The sequence below is a fragment of the Python bivittatus genome, unplaced genomic scaffold, assembly GCF_059951505.1.
Source record: "Python bivittatus isolate LINGU-HERP-01145 unplaced genomic scaffold, Pbiv_v1 ctg000020_np1212, whole genome shotgun sequence".
Taxonomy (NCBI): domain Eukaryota; kingdom Metazoa; phylum Chordata; class Lepidosauria; order Squamata; family Pythonidae; genus Python; species Python bivittatus.
This window is the reverse complement of record NW_028277030.1, coordinates 29,037,917-29,052,853: the sequence shown is the minus strand read 5'-3', so window position 1 is coordinate 29,052,853 and position 14,937 is coordinate 29,037,917. Positions and strand designations below refer to the sequence as shown.

The 14,937-nt window shown below is 39.6% G+C and overlaps 1 long non-coding RNA gene across 1 annotated transcript in view; it reads left to right on the top strand.

Annotated features, from left to right (window-relative positions):
• The window catches only part of LOC148217020 (uncharacterized), a 42,721-nt gene extending 27,926 nt beyond the window's left edge, over positions 1-14,795 (top strand). Inside the window, exons 2-3 of the long non-coding RNA XR_015797840.1 lie at positions 13,140-13,335; positions 14,598-14,795. This is a non-coding gene — a long non-coding RNA (uncharacterized LOC148217020). The remainder of the gene's footprint in view (positions 1-13,139; positions 13,336-14,597) is intronic.
• Positions 14,796-14,937: the final 142 nt, after the last annotated feature.

The window sequence follows — 14,937 nt, the reverse complement described above, 5'->3', positions numbered from 1 at the left end:
ATGAGCAGTCTTCCACATACACCATCCGGTCACATCTTCGCTGTTATAACTAAGCTTTTCCATCTGTTGTGCCAATAATGTAGTCAATTTGATTACTGTGTATTCCATCTCATAATGTTCATTTTTTAGGCATGGCTTGGTTGTTTAAAGACAGTGTTAACAAGAAATCATTGGATTGGCAGAAACTGATAAATCTTTCCCTGCTTCATTTCTGTTGCCCAGGCAATATAGTCCAACTATGTTTGCTTCCTTACTATTTCCAATTTTGGCATTCCAATGTCTAACCACAAGCAGTACATCTTGCTTTGATGTTCTGTTGTTTTCAGAATGAACTTACTATAAAACTCATCAACCTCCTCTTCTTCTGCATCAGGGGTTGGAGCACAAACTTGGACAATCATAATATTAAAGGGTTGTCCAGAAAGTCTAACTGATATTATTTGGTCACTGTCTATATTGTATCCAAGTACTGTCCTTGCTGTATCCTTACTAACTATGAAAATTATGCCACACCTTCTTTGCTTTTCATGTCCTGAGTAGTAAACCGTATGGATGTTCTAACTGACAGTCTCCAAATCCAGTCCATTTCCATTCACTGATGCCTAAGAGGTCAATGTATAATTGAATCCTTTTCATTTTTCACTGTGTTAAGCTTTCCTATGTTCATGTATCTTGTGTTTCAGATCCCTACTGAAATTGCCTTTTCAAATTTTCTTTTCCTGCATGGCAGCACCAGCAAGTAGTCATCCTGAAGGCTTTAATCTAGCTATGACATAAATACCATGAGTACTCTGAAAGATCCTCAGCTCTTCCTCAATTGAGTGCCAACGGACCTGAGGCATATCTGGCATTATATTGTCAGTCACTTTATATTGTCTATCCATGTGGTTTCCCTGGTAAAATACACGAGCAGTTATCACTGCCTTCTCCTGTGCAGGATAAAATAATGTTTTGGTTGTCCTCATTACTAAAGTGATGATTTGCCTCCAGCACCATACATGGCATAAAAGTATGTCATTATATTGTGGCATTATGGATTGATTGGCATCATATGCTATTGACAATATACTGGCATTAATATACTTACACAGGTTCATGAATTAAATGTGGTTAACATTTTCTAACATATATGGTGGCTTTCAAAGTTTGCAATGACCAGATAGGGGATCAGATAAAAGAAAAGATTGAGAACTGCTGTTCTAGGGAATGCTAACTGCAGTTATTATTTAGGCAGTCCTAGTACATTTTTGTGGTGATAAAAAGGTTTAATTCAGCCTATGTTTGCCCCATTTGATTCTATTTAGCCATGCTGAACTCTACAACCAGTGAAATAAAATTGACCAGAAAGCGTTCAACTCTGGCTAGATTGCATGCTATATGCTGAGGTCTGAATGCTAGAGAAATATGAATTCCCTGTAGCTAAAAAGAACTTGTCCAGATCTCTCATAATAAATATTTTTCATCCTTGTAAAACAAATAGTCTGGAAAGGTCCTTCTTTCCTTTGCCAAGCCCAGTGTTTTTATAAGTAATAATTGCAACAATGCAAAATTGCTTATAAAGGGATCTTTGATTATTTTTTCCCCCAATCATTTTGATTTTTCTCAAAGGGCTTTGTAAATACCATAACTAACATGAATCTACACACAGAAATGGCATCATCTGCTAGTGAAATATGACTGAATCTGTTAGTAACATCTCAGAAATATGACTGCATCCATTAGTAAAACTCTGATTACACAATCCAGGCACCAAATGTTTGACAATTTTCTGAAAATTATACATCAGGTTCCTGCCATCATACTATATCTGCAAAATTCACTCTTTGAAAAGCCAGAGAGGCAAAACTATGAGTTCCAGCTCTAATTTCACCTTTAAAGAAAAAGCTGTGCGGAAAGAGAGAGAAAGAAAAAGACTGTATTATTAGGAACAGATTACGATCCATGGAGGGATTCATTTTTCACGCTTTGTTGTCTTAGAAGTTCTACCTCAGATCCTTGTAATAATTCTCCAATAGTGGACTTAGACTGATTATAATTGTTTCGTCATCTGTACTTTTTCTGATTAGCCTCTATTCCTAGAGGGGCAGTTGTTCCAACCTACTAAACTCTTTAAACTCCCTGGTGGGGAGGGACCACCGGGAGTCCCCTAAGGTGTCTCATATACCCTGTTGCAGGTGCCTACAACACTCTTCTCCTGATAATGGTCTAAAGACATGTCCCTACTGCTGAGATAAAGTGCCATCATCTGCCCTTCCTTGAACTGTCATGAAATTTGCCAGCCCTTATCTTGCCTTTATTGCTCTCAGTCTTCATTATGAGTAGCCAGCATGTGATCAGCAAAGCAATTGACTAATTCCTCCAGCTTGGTCATCTTCCCTCATCTCTATGTCACTGGTGGGGGGGAAATGTACCAATCACAGCACCGCAGCAAAAATAGGGCGGGGCTAACTGCAGGATTTAGTCACCTCTAAGCTCCTTCTCAAGTTCCTCCTCTTATACAGCACCCCACTCTTTTGGAAGCTGAGTTAGACATGAGTATCTCCACATGTGTGCACACAAGCAGAGGCTGGATTCCAAAGGAAACTGAATTACAAGCAGTGCTTTTTCTTAGGACGTCTCTCCCCTTCCTTTCATTATGTCTAGGTCTATGTCTCCATATCTCTGGAATATGCTCCATGTTTAATTCAGGAGGCAAGGGTGAGATTTAGATTCCACAGCATCTGAACTGGAAATAAGTTGGCCCAGCAGCTGAACTCAGCTGATGTGCAATCATCAATGTCCTGAGTTGCAGGTAAGGTGTGCAGAGTCCTTGTCTGGAAGAGTTCTTAAAGATGCAAGTATTTATAAAATGATTTGTAAACAGATAAGTAGTGCAGTAAACTAGTGGTACTAGCAGCATGTGTGTGTTTGTGCATGCACACTCGCTATAGACTACTCCCGTTCAGAATCTGAGCTATTCTATTCTATCCCTATCTTTGAGTTCCCATAGCAATTTATTATAACGCTTTTGGCTCCCACTGACCTTCTGAGTGGTGTGCTCAGGGTTACCCTCTACAAGTATAAGACATGAATGGTAGCTTCATTTAGGTGAATTCAAGGACCATCACACTTGTAGTAAACCAATTAAATGTAGTTCATGTGATTACTTCCAATGCATTTAATAATTTCTTCTGTCTGTCATGTTAATCACTTTTGGAGGAACTTGGAGGCTACTTGGATCCCAGCTTAAGTTCTATGGAGTTATTGCAAACAATCATGCATGGACATTGCAGGTTCTTATTCAGTGTTCCACACAACCATTCTCGTTGGCAACAGGGTCAATGACTGTGGAGAGCAAGATCCTGGATTTTGAGGGAGTCCAGACAGGTCCTTACATTTTTCTGATGACTGGATAACCTAAATATGTTCAACTGTTCCCAGAATATAGCTTCAAAGACACAACTGAAATATCATAGAATATTTAGTATTGATAACTCACATATTAATGTTGTTTTTCACATCATTTTTCAAAACAAGGATTCTTAGACATCAGTCCTTGCCCACTCATTTTGTGTCACTGAACAAAGTGTAACTACAGACTTCAGAAGTACCTGGGATTGTAAAGTAAGTGCTGCACAGCCGATTAACTTGATTAAAAAAAAAAAAAAAAACATGAAGTGAGTCTTTTCACCAGCTATACTCCCTCTTCTTGAAACACTTCCTGTAACACTCGCCATTCTGTTTTCTTCTCTCTAGAGGGACTTGTGTAGGCTCTAAATCTGTTCCTAGTTAAGGACAGGAAAAGAACGGAAAGAGGTTGCTGCTATTTGTTGTAGATGTCAGTTCCACGAAAGATCACAAGGAATTTGTCTACATTTTTACAATGTGGTTCTGTATCTGCAGCATTTTCTGTCTGTCTTAGTTCCTGCTCCAAATCCCCAGGTTGAAAGCTGAGTTCAGAATAATTAGAGCTTTGGTTTGTGCATGGAACTTTGAAAACACATTAAACCTACGTGCTGTCTGCATCATCTGCTGGAATTAGATTCCAGGTATTTCTTCCCCCTAAACTTCATCCTTAAAATTACAGTTTCTTCCTGTTTCTCAGCATTATGTAATAAGTAATAAGTAGTGAGGTCTGGTATCTAGCAAAGTGTATTTATATAATACATACCCACAGACATACCCAGTGATTTGTTGTAATGGCTCCGTACGCCAAACACACAAACAGCTATAGAAATGTAGTTTCAAAAAGACGTTGACTTTTTTCACACTGCGACTAGTTAGGTTCAGCGTGACATACTGGGTTTAACTCCTGGTGACTGGACAAATGCTCGCTCTCTTGATTCTTTTAGTAGTAACTCATCGTAGAGTGTGAATATTTAAGCATTTAATCTCGCTTCAAAGTCATACAAATGGATGCGCCAAAGCTAAGAACATTTTTAATTTTTTGCTGGGAATGGGAATAGGGGATGAGTCTGGCAACTTAGTGCATATTTAAGCTACAAAGATTTAGTATGGAAACTAATTTCAGATGGGTTATATGCAGCCCATAGAAGAAAGTAACCGTTTTTTAAACACATTTGTCTAAGCACAGTAATCTCTGCAGTGAATGAGCTTTGCTGCCTCACTCCTAATTTCACTAAGACGATAGTACAGTATTTATCTTCTAAGAGGCTGAATGACTTAGGATATTTTCCAAGAGTTTAACAAATGCATCCATATACTGTAAACTGCAGAGAGAAAGAGAAGAGAAATGCACACACTTAACTGTAGTAGTCGTAGTCGTCGTCGTAGTCGTAGTAATACAATATTTTATATAGTAGTAATATAATGATATTGTTATTTGGTTTATGTATAATATTACACATTAATAATAAATGTTTTAATACATATTTTAAAGCTTTATTACACATTTAAAATATTATTATATACTTTTTAAAAAATCTCTGCATGTTCCTTCTTCAAATCCCTTTGACATTTTATATCCAATGAGTTTGCATGAGCTCTTTGATGGAAAGACAAAATGCAAAATGCAAAAGGGAGGGAAGGAAGGAGAGAAGGTAGGTGGGGGTTCCCCAAATGTCAGGTTTTAACATTTCTGCTTTCTTTCATAAGTTAATGAACACTGTGACACATTAGTAGGTGATTTTAAGCCTTAGCAAGTGGCGGCACATACCCGACCTTGGCTGATTTTGAGTCTGCCCTAGTTAGCACCTGAGTAGAAGACCAAGACTGTTGGCTAGATCGAGAAGTTGAAAAAACATCCAAGATGAAAGTAGTGGCAAACCACTTCTGTAAAGATCAGGGGTTGGACTGGTGAAGGTGTTGGACTAGGAATGCGGAGACCCAGATTCAAGTCCACCCTTAGGCATAGAAACTCACAGGTGACTTGGGACCAGCCACTCTCTCTCAGCCCAATCTACGTCACAGGCTGGCTGCTGTGGTCATACAATGAAGGTCAGCTGCCTTTTGCTCCTGGAAAAAAGGCAGAATATAAATCTAGTAAATAACTAAATGAATAAAACTGTCAGTAAAACGGCATCTTTTCAGTCGCCAGGAGACAGGTTCAGAGGGTGTTCAGTCTGAAACATGTAGCACTCAGCTAAAGGCCTGAGCAATATGGGAAGGGGAGATTGTGCTCTTCAGCACCACTAGAAGGAGCCTATGATACCAGGGCAGCCACCCTCTCTATGGGCTCCCTTGGGAAGAAGAGCAGCACACAAATGCAATGTAGAAGCAAACACATAAAACAACATAGGGCGCCCATCACTGAAATGGAGGAGATCGCTTTTGCTTAGTTATGGTCCAGTGTCTCACACTCTCTGCATTTAGCTTGCAGACAACTGGAGGAGTTTTGCTGAACTCTTGGTAGACTTTAAGTACATGGCTGGTGAGCAGCATCCACCTCTGCTTTCAAGGGATGAGAAGTTCAGACTTTCAAGCCCAAAGTGGATTTCTGTCAGAAATTGTATCTGACTTATTATCAGCAAGTGAAAAACCACTGTTTCTTCAGCTCTAGAAAAAACAAAACAAAAAAAAATTGTGTGAATTACCAGTTTTTGTTAACAGGCTACCTGGCTTTAGAAATGTCAAAAGGGCAAATGCTGACATGTGCTTTTTGTGACCATTACATTGGTGTAAATAACTGTGACAAACATGTGCCATGAAACCCCAGAACCCCCCTTTTTCTTTAGCAATTGTCCAAAACAAGCTTTGGACAACATCCAGAACTTTGTCCCAGCCTTGCCCCCAAATTGCAGCACAACAGTCTTGAGACATGATCCAGCTTGTGGCTAAGGAGAGGAAAAGTGGCCATACAGGTACAGCTGCTTCACCTCTGGAAGTGGAAGATAAACATGGATCCTTCAAAATGCAGGTTCAATTTAGTGACCTCCTTTGCACAAAGATGGGAGAATGGGGCAAACCTAAGTACTGTCCTCATACTGATTCCCCAGCATATTTTGCTCTTATTTATGCAGCCTTTGCTAGAGCTACCATATCCAGACTACAAAAATCAGGACTTAAGAGTTTTCTTTTCTTTTCTTTTCTTTTTTTTTGGGGGGGGGGGGGACAGCTATCTTGCCCTATGGCAGTGTTAGCCTTTGTGGTGTGTGCAAAAGTACAATCAGATGGGCTTTCCTGAAATAATGTGCTTCACCCAACACTGAAATGCACTTATCCCTGGGATGGAATGCAAGGACATCTGTTTTAACAACTTCACATTAGGACTAAGAATATCCTGCCTAAGTGAAATGGCAGGATTTATTTAAGGAGGCAGGTTGTAACAACATGCATTGGAATTTGACCTAAGTGCTAGCTGATATTTCTGTTGTGCAAAGGGCTATGGGATCTTCTGCCTTCATGGATCATCTCACCAACAGACCCCAGATTTGAAGCACTGCTTGGTGGAAAAAAATGGGCATTGGTAAATGTAGAAGAGGAATATGATAGAAGGTTGGGAATGGAAGGTTAGAATCTGAAACACGTGGCTCTGATGGAAATGTCAGGACAAAATGTGTGTATGTGGAGTGGGTGGTGAGGAGGAATGTGTCAGGTGAATATATTAAAATCTGTTTTGTGCTAATTTATAAATAGCATTTAGAATGAATATACTTGCCATCTCTCATTTATGTTTTCTTTTAATTGTTAGGTAATCATGTCCTCATGTTCATAGAAAAGAAAGATTCAATAATTAGTGGAAATAATAAGTAATAGCTTCATGTAACCTTCTTCCCCATTCTTAAAGCTTCTAATTAAAGTATTTTGACACTTATTTCACAGGTTACAATTCTGTCAATTGTACATTGAGAAACGTATCTCATGCAGGAAAAAAAGCAATGGTACACTGGAAAAAAAATCTCCTGTTTTACTTCATTTTATTACTTGCATCATTTTTAACAAGATATTACTTTTATGGGGCTTTTTCCAGTAGAGTTTCCATATGCTTCAAGTATTAACAAATGTTGAGCATATGTAGGTCAAAATCTCTCCTTTTATGTCATTTTCCCCTGTAGATTAGATGTATGTTTCAAAAGAGGCTCAGTGAGAGAGCAGCTCTGTCAGAGAGGCTGTTATTGATTCTATATCATATGAAAAGTCAGGCACCTCAAGATGCAAGCTGAAGGCACACAGAGTTGGAATACAGGAAATATCTTGGAAATATCTTGGTTGTTATGGGTTCCCCAGCCTTCCTAACTACTGTAGACAAAATGGCAGAGATCTCAGCAATGATGTGAGGAACTATGGGAACCAGACAGAGGAGGAGTTCAGTGGGTATGAGAAGAGGCAGTATAGTCCAAGGAGGGGGTGTGGGAAGGAAACATTTCAAAGAGGCTCCACCTTAATTGGCTTTCTGTAAGTCTGCTTGGGAGTGAGCTTCTACCATTTTCAAGATTATGTTTTTACCCTGACAAACATTAAAGATGTCTTTCTGAAATCTGTATGGTTCTCGTGTTATAAGCTTGCCCGCTATGTGGAGCTTGGCAAATGAACCAAGACTATTTAACTCTAGTTTTCATCTAAAACCTCTTACCTCCACCCCTGAAATCTAAGAATCATAACATGGGATGGGACCATCATATCATGACGTCCGACTGCTGCTCAACACTGGAATCGCAACTGTGAGATAGACAACTACATAAATCAATATAATAAATAAGGAACAAAACATCCTTAAGAGATAGCTGCCCGTATTCAGCTTGGATGTGTCCTGTAAAAGGGAATTCACTACCATGCTCGATATTAGTTGATTTATTGATTTCATTAAATTTATTAAAGTTGAATGTTATTGTAACTTAAGTCCATTATTTTGTGTTCTGCCTTGGGAGGCAATAGAACACAAAGTCATGGCCACTTTCCAAGTGATATACTTTCAAGTATTTCAGTGTTGTCCAAACTTGGCCACTTTAAGATGAGTGGACTTCAACTCCCAGAATTCCCCTGGGAGTTGAAGTCCACTCATCTTAAAGTGGCCAAGTTTGGACAACACTGAAGTATGTGAAGAGGGCTATCATATTCGCCGCTCCTTCCTCCAGGTTCCCGCAGTCTGAATTCTTCTTAAAACATGACTCCTGAAACTGACAAGATATTCAGTGTGGAACCTAAAATGCAGAAGGCAGTGTAATGTTTTCTTCCTCTTAAATAGAGACAATATGCCTATTAACACAGTCTAAAATTGTGTTCGCCTTTCTTGTAGCCATGTCAGACTTCTGAATCATTTTGGTTTATGACTGACGGTAGTGCCAAAATCCTTTTCACGAGGACTATTGTCAAGCCATGTATCTCCTATCCTATACCAGTTCTCTAAAGTGATCCCACTACTTTCTTAACCAACTCCTTAATAAAAATGTTGAAAAAATACAGGGCCTAATACTGAAGCTATTCATTCAAACTTTGCAGTTCATGAGGAACAATTGGTGAGCACTCTTTCAGTACAGATTTCAGGCTAGATCCACGATCCTGCGATCTATTCCTTATTTAATTAGATTGCTAGTTAGATTATCGGGGGTACTTTATCAGATGTTTTGCTGAGACCAAGATATATTATGTCCACAGCAATCCCACATTCTATTAAAGAAGTTATCTGATCAAAAAACAAAACAAAATTAATCAGGTAGAACTTTTATTTGACAAATCCAGGGTAATTCTAGTTGGAGAATCTTCATGCTGTTGATGAGACATGTCATTCTAATTTTCCGGATGCAGGAAAATATATTCTTCTTTTTTCCTTAAAAAAAACAAAAAAACCCCAGAAAATTGTTATTTTTTGTACATAACTTTTAGAAATGCATGTTCTTTTTCAGATTCATCTCCTATGAAGTATCCGTGTGTGGAAGGGAGGGCAGAGATGTCGCTTTCAAACAGAAGATTCTGTATGACAAAATATAGCAAATACAGAAAATCCACTGCCATAAACATTTGTGGCTGATTTCTTTTCCATCCTTACTGTTAGTAACTGGACTAATGGTCTCAAAACATTGAATAAGTTTAGTTCGTAACAATATAGGGAAGCTTTTCTTAAGGTACAAACAATCCTTTCAGTGAAAAGGTTATCAGTGGAGTCTTATTTCCAGGAAAACTAGCTGGGATAGAAAAAGGAGGTTTAAGAAAAAAGGTGATTCTGCAGTATACATTCAGTACTCATATACAGTGACTAATGCTGGAAGAGTAAATAGGGTAGCAGGAAATACTTTGTGGGAGTCTTGCAGGAGGTGGGGGTGGAACTGACTATCTGTACAAACTACCACAGCTTATTCCACAATCAGTTAAGCCAGATTTATTTTTAATGGAAGTTAAACTCCTGTCACAAAGAACAATGTATTTGAATCCCCACCTCATTCTCTAACTGCAAATGTATGGATTGATTGGTCGATTGATGAATTGTATAAGGCTGCCCATCTTAACAAATAACTTGGGGCGGGGGGGGCGCTTCTAATAAGCATGAAGTTGAATTTTGCCATCATTCATCCCAAAAAATTTTAAAATTATAATTAGGTTCTGTAGGTCCTCCTAATTCTGGGAAAACAAGTATTTGTTATTTACTTAATTATTAAAAATGGCCACTTTTTAAAAAAAAGATAGCTCTTTTTTTCTAATTGTCAAAGCCCACAATATTTATGAATTATACAAGCTCTCTAATAGCAACAATATGTTGCATCACAGATGCCTCATTGCCAAACAGTTTGTACAGTATGTACAACATAACTAAAGTATATTTTAGAAAATTCCTAAATAATTTTCCATAAGATACATGCCTGGATAGTCTTAAAGCAACTCCTACAGTTGGCCCATGACCTTAAGCAGAATCTCGAGGACAGTGTTTTAGGAGAGACAAGATGCTACAGAACAGTTAGACCAGCGTTTTTCAAACTCGGCGACTTTAAGACGTCTGCTGACTGGGGAATTCTGGGAGTTGAAGTCCACACGTCTTAAAGTCGCCGAGTTTGAAAAACGCTGAGTTAGATTATAGGGGCAGCGTGGCAGAGATCCAGCCATTTGCAAATCAAGCACTTGCCAGAACCCTAACTGCCATTGCCTTCTGTTTACTGAAATTTGCAACATCCAGAGTTATTACTGTCTACTTTGGCCTTTCCCAGCTTGATGTGTTGGGACTGCACTTCCCAGAATTCCTTAGCCAGCACACTCAGTAGACATTCCGGATAAGGAATCCTGGGAAGCGCAGCCCCAGCATGCCTGCAAAGTGCCACATAGGAAGCCTGCTCCAGATTAGAGCTGCACGAAGCTACATCCAAGGCCCACACGTAGTGCTAGAAAACTGTTCCTCCCAGATTCCTCAGAAAAGTTGCCGTCAAGTTGTAACTAAAGTACTTTACAAATGACAATGTCGATGGCAATTTTATTTGGGATTTTGGAGGGAATAGCCAAGGCCTGTGTCTTGCTGAAGAGGGGAGAGAAAAGGCTTGTGATATTGAAGAAGACATATGCTTAAAGTCCTGAAAACCTAGCATTTCTCCTGGATTTGCATGAAGCACATATGAGCCACCAGGTATGTTCTGTGCTTCAGGACTGGTTGCAGCTCCCGGCTCCAACTGGTAAATTTAGAATGGTGGTTCTGTAATATGAGAAAAAAGCCTGAATGAAATTGACTTGTTAGCCTCACTTGGTGTCTGCATTTGTGCGTGCGTGTCATGGTAGACAAATGGAGGGCATACTCCTATTCATCTTTTATAAATGCTTTTATTACTTTTTTCCTTGACAATTAGATTAAAAAAAAAAAACTGGCAGTGTAATGTCTCCCTTCCTCTGTTGCAGAAAACGGGAAAGGAAGCAATGTAGAATCATATTGTACCTGAAAGACCACTCACAATACATCTTTCAGTTGATGAACCTGATTGCATTTCTTTAAAAAATGTATGCTGCGATAAATGTGTTAGCAGTTAAAGACTCCTTGTTGTTTTGGCTGTAAGAGGGACATTTTAAAAAGTCCCTTTTTAAAAAAAAAAAAAAAATCTCTTTGTCTTTAAGGCCCCACAAGTTTAAAGAAATAAAGGACTGTGTACACGGGTCCCACCTTTGTGTTTTCACAACAGCTCCGTGAGGTAGATTAGATTGGATGGTTCAAGGCCGAGCAGGCCTTTGACTCCAAATCTTCCCAGTCTTAAGGCCAATACCTTCACGATTACAAACTTTCCAAAGGAGACTGCTTCTGGCATTCACGAAAGGTCATTCAGCTGTAAAACAAGCTAAACTGTACTCTTAGTAAGTTTACAGCATTGTCCTCTAAGCGAAGTGAATTTCAGTGAGTTTACTCACTTAAGACTGTGTTTTAAGGAATGTAGCCCCCCTCTGCCCTGCCCCATAATTTGCCTATACATTCAGGAAGGAAATAGCAGGGCTTCTTCTGTGAAAATATCCTTTTCTGAATACATCTGAACTGTTTGTGCAGAAATTGCAACTTGCAGTTTCTGAACAATTTTAGCAGAAGCTTTGACATTCCCCACCTATTCCTGCCTTGCATAGGCAAGACAAGTGATGAGCAAGAGGACTGGTGCTTGGGAACCTGGTCCCACGTTAATTAACCCGGAGATGCCCACCGAATAACCTACACCTTCCTGGGAGCAGGAAGGAGGCCTATGTGAGGAATGTGGAACAAAGGAACTCATTTGAATGCAGAAGATTGAACTGGAATCCTTCTGTCTTCACATTTTCTACATGCCCATTCTTCTCCTCCCCTACAGCCTTGGCAACATGGAAAGAGGCTGGCTCTGCTTGGCACAGAAGACGGCAAGGCTCTTTCTTAACTTTGCATCAAGTTAACTGAGTGCCATGCCTGCCTGTCCCACATATCTCCAGGCAAAATCAAAGGGAGAAAGAAGAGAAGAAACGTCTGAGTTTAAGCTTAGATTTCCCTTATAGTTCAGCTGGATGAACCTGATATATACTATACAACAGGATGTCTGGGGTTCACCTGCATTCCTCTTGAACAAAGGGTTTATTCAACTCATTTTCTTCTTGTCTCTCGCTCTCTCTGTCTCTCCCCTTCCCCAGCCAGCAAAGCTCAAGGGCTTTAAGGTGGCAACATAGGAACTTTTTAAGGCTTGCAAATGAGACTAAAGCCAAGGAATTGATCCTCCAGGTATAATTCATTTGGAATTGTACTGGGCTGGCTTGACTGACTTTCGTGTGTGTGCATTGTGTGTGTGTTGTGGTTTTTGTTTTTAATTTCTTTTGAAAAGTTTGTGTTTGTGGAATGTGCATCTCACGTTCAAGCCATGCCTTCTGTTACTGCTGTGGTGACTCCCTGAAACAAGGCAGTTTCAGCAGAGATCCCAAAAGCAAAGCTCTTGTTTTAGATGCATTTCTAGAATGCAAAAGGCATGAACCACTGGGGATGGGTAGACAAACCTTCAGAATGTGCAAACCATGGTTGAACAGTGCAAGTGTTTGGAGTATAATTCACTTTAATTTTCAGAATATTCACTTTAATTTTCAGAATATTAAGAAGACGTTTTGCTTGCTTGTTGAAATCAGTTGAAAGTTGGTTTCAAAAAAAAAAATCCATTGGGTGTTTCTAGAGAAGGCTTTTATGGTGCAACTGTCTTGCTTCCTTCACAGAATTTTACAGGGGTCGATATCACCTTCCATTTCAAAGCCTCCTCAATTTTCCCAACACTTCTCTCTTTCCCCCCTCCTTCCCACAGAAAATCCTTCATGAAGGGAAATCTGGAACAACTGCAATGGCTTTTGGTGGGTAGTGGAGAACCATGCCTTTGGGAGCACCATTTTCCTCAGTAATACTCCTGATATATACAGCAAGAAGAGGCAACCTGGTGCTCATGAGCACAAATGTGCCCGAGGACACCTCCTTTTGGTGCCTTTTAAGCTCCCTGCTCTTTGGTACGTATGCATATCTTTTAGATGCTTTGAATTAAAAAACCAATTCAATAGGGACCTGCCACAATGGTAAACAAAACAGTAGCTTTCAGCATGACCTTTATTTCCCAGAATGCCTCTGGGTCCCACATGGATCACACAGAAAATAAAACTGGTGTATAGCTTCTGCCCAGATGAAAAATAAGCTGGCAGAGGAGACAGCAAACTGGGAAGACTGAAGAATAACCTTTCCTATTTATTTTCCAGTAAACTGGCATTTTATCATTTTTCAACATTAGAATTATAGAATAAAAAGTACAATCAGGCAGTTGGGTAGTGATGCATCATTAGCGTTACACTTCATGGATCAGACTCATCTGACGGCAAGGATGAGAAACCTGTCGCCTTCCAAATGTTGCTGGACTACAAATCTAAGTATCACTCACCATTCCTTCTCCTGGCTGGGCCTGCTGGCAATTTTAGTTCAGGAACATCTGAAGGACTGTGGGTTTCTCATCCCTGTTGCACAGGAGGGTCTCACTTTTTTTTTTTTTTTTTTTTTTGGGGTGAGAGAAAACTTCCAATGAGTCAAACATATTAGCCTAATACTTTTATTCCATGGTTACACAGATTGACTTTTGCAATGGATACGTTAAATACCATTTGTCCTAATGGATGGAATGGAAAAGGAGAATATAGCTTGGTTTGGATTCTGGTTTCTTTCTTTGTTTTCATTATGCCACTTACAAGGGTACTGGGGTACATTACTATTCATCTCAGAGTGTCATTGGTCTGTCTTTAAATCAGAGTTTGCACGAAAGTCTGGAGTGTCTGTTCGTAGGTTTGTTGGTTGGATCACTCTAGTTCTTAGAGGCAGCCAGAGTGTTTCTTCTTTGAAGAAGTGGCATGTGCAATAATTCTTCGTCGCAATCAGAGTTTGGGACTCCCATCCCAGGAAAAAAGACTTCACCCCTTCTTTAATGACCTTCCACAGGGTGGTAAAAGCCTACTTTAGGATAACCTTTGGGGTTATACGCAATTCCTCCCCTTTTTCAAATGGATGTCATTATTAGTTGTACTCTCCAGCCCAACAAAGATTCTTCTTCAGAGCCAGATATAATAGTCTGCCCTCAGCACTTTTATACGAGAGGTTCAATAAAACCCCTATGATTAACCAAACCTGCCCCTGTGGTGACGGTTCAGTTGAATTTATTCTTCATGTGCTGCTGCACTGCTCCTTCTACAACGATATCGAAAGATGACTCATCTTCTCTCTCTTGCTACAGGCATCAAATTATCCTGAGGAGCTTCTTGGCAATTCCCTGTCATCGGGCAAGAAAAGGGTTATCATCCCCCCCAGTGCAGCAAAGTTCTGTAGAGCTGCTGTGAATGTGTGCAAACACCCGACCACTGCACAGGACAGACATCCTCGTACCTGGTCCACTTATCTTTTGGCTATGTGGATGGATGGGTGGTTGGTTGGTTTTCTCTTCTCTCTTCACTGCATTTGGCTTATATATGTTCTGTTTTATTTGGTCACTGACCAAAATAATAAATATTATCTATTGATCTATCAATCTATCAATCTGTTGTATGGTATTTTTTTAAAAAATCCTTATTTCTTCC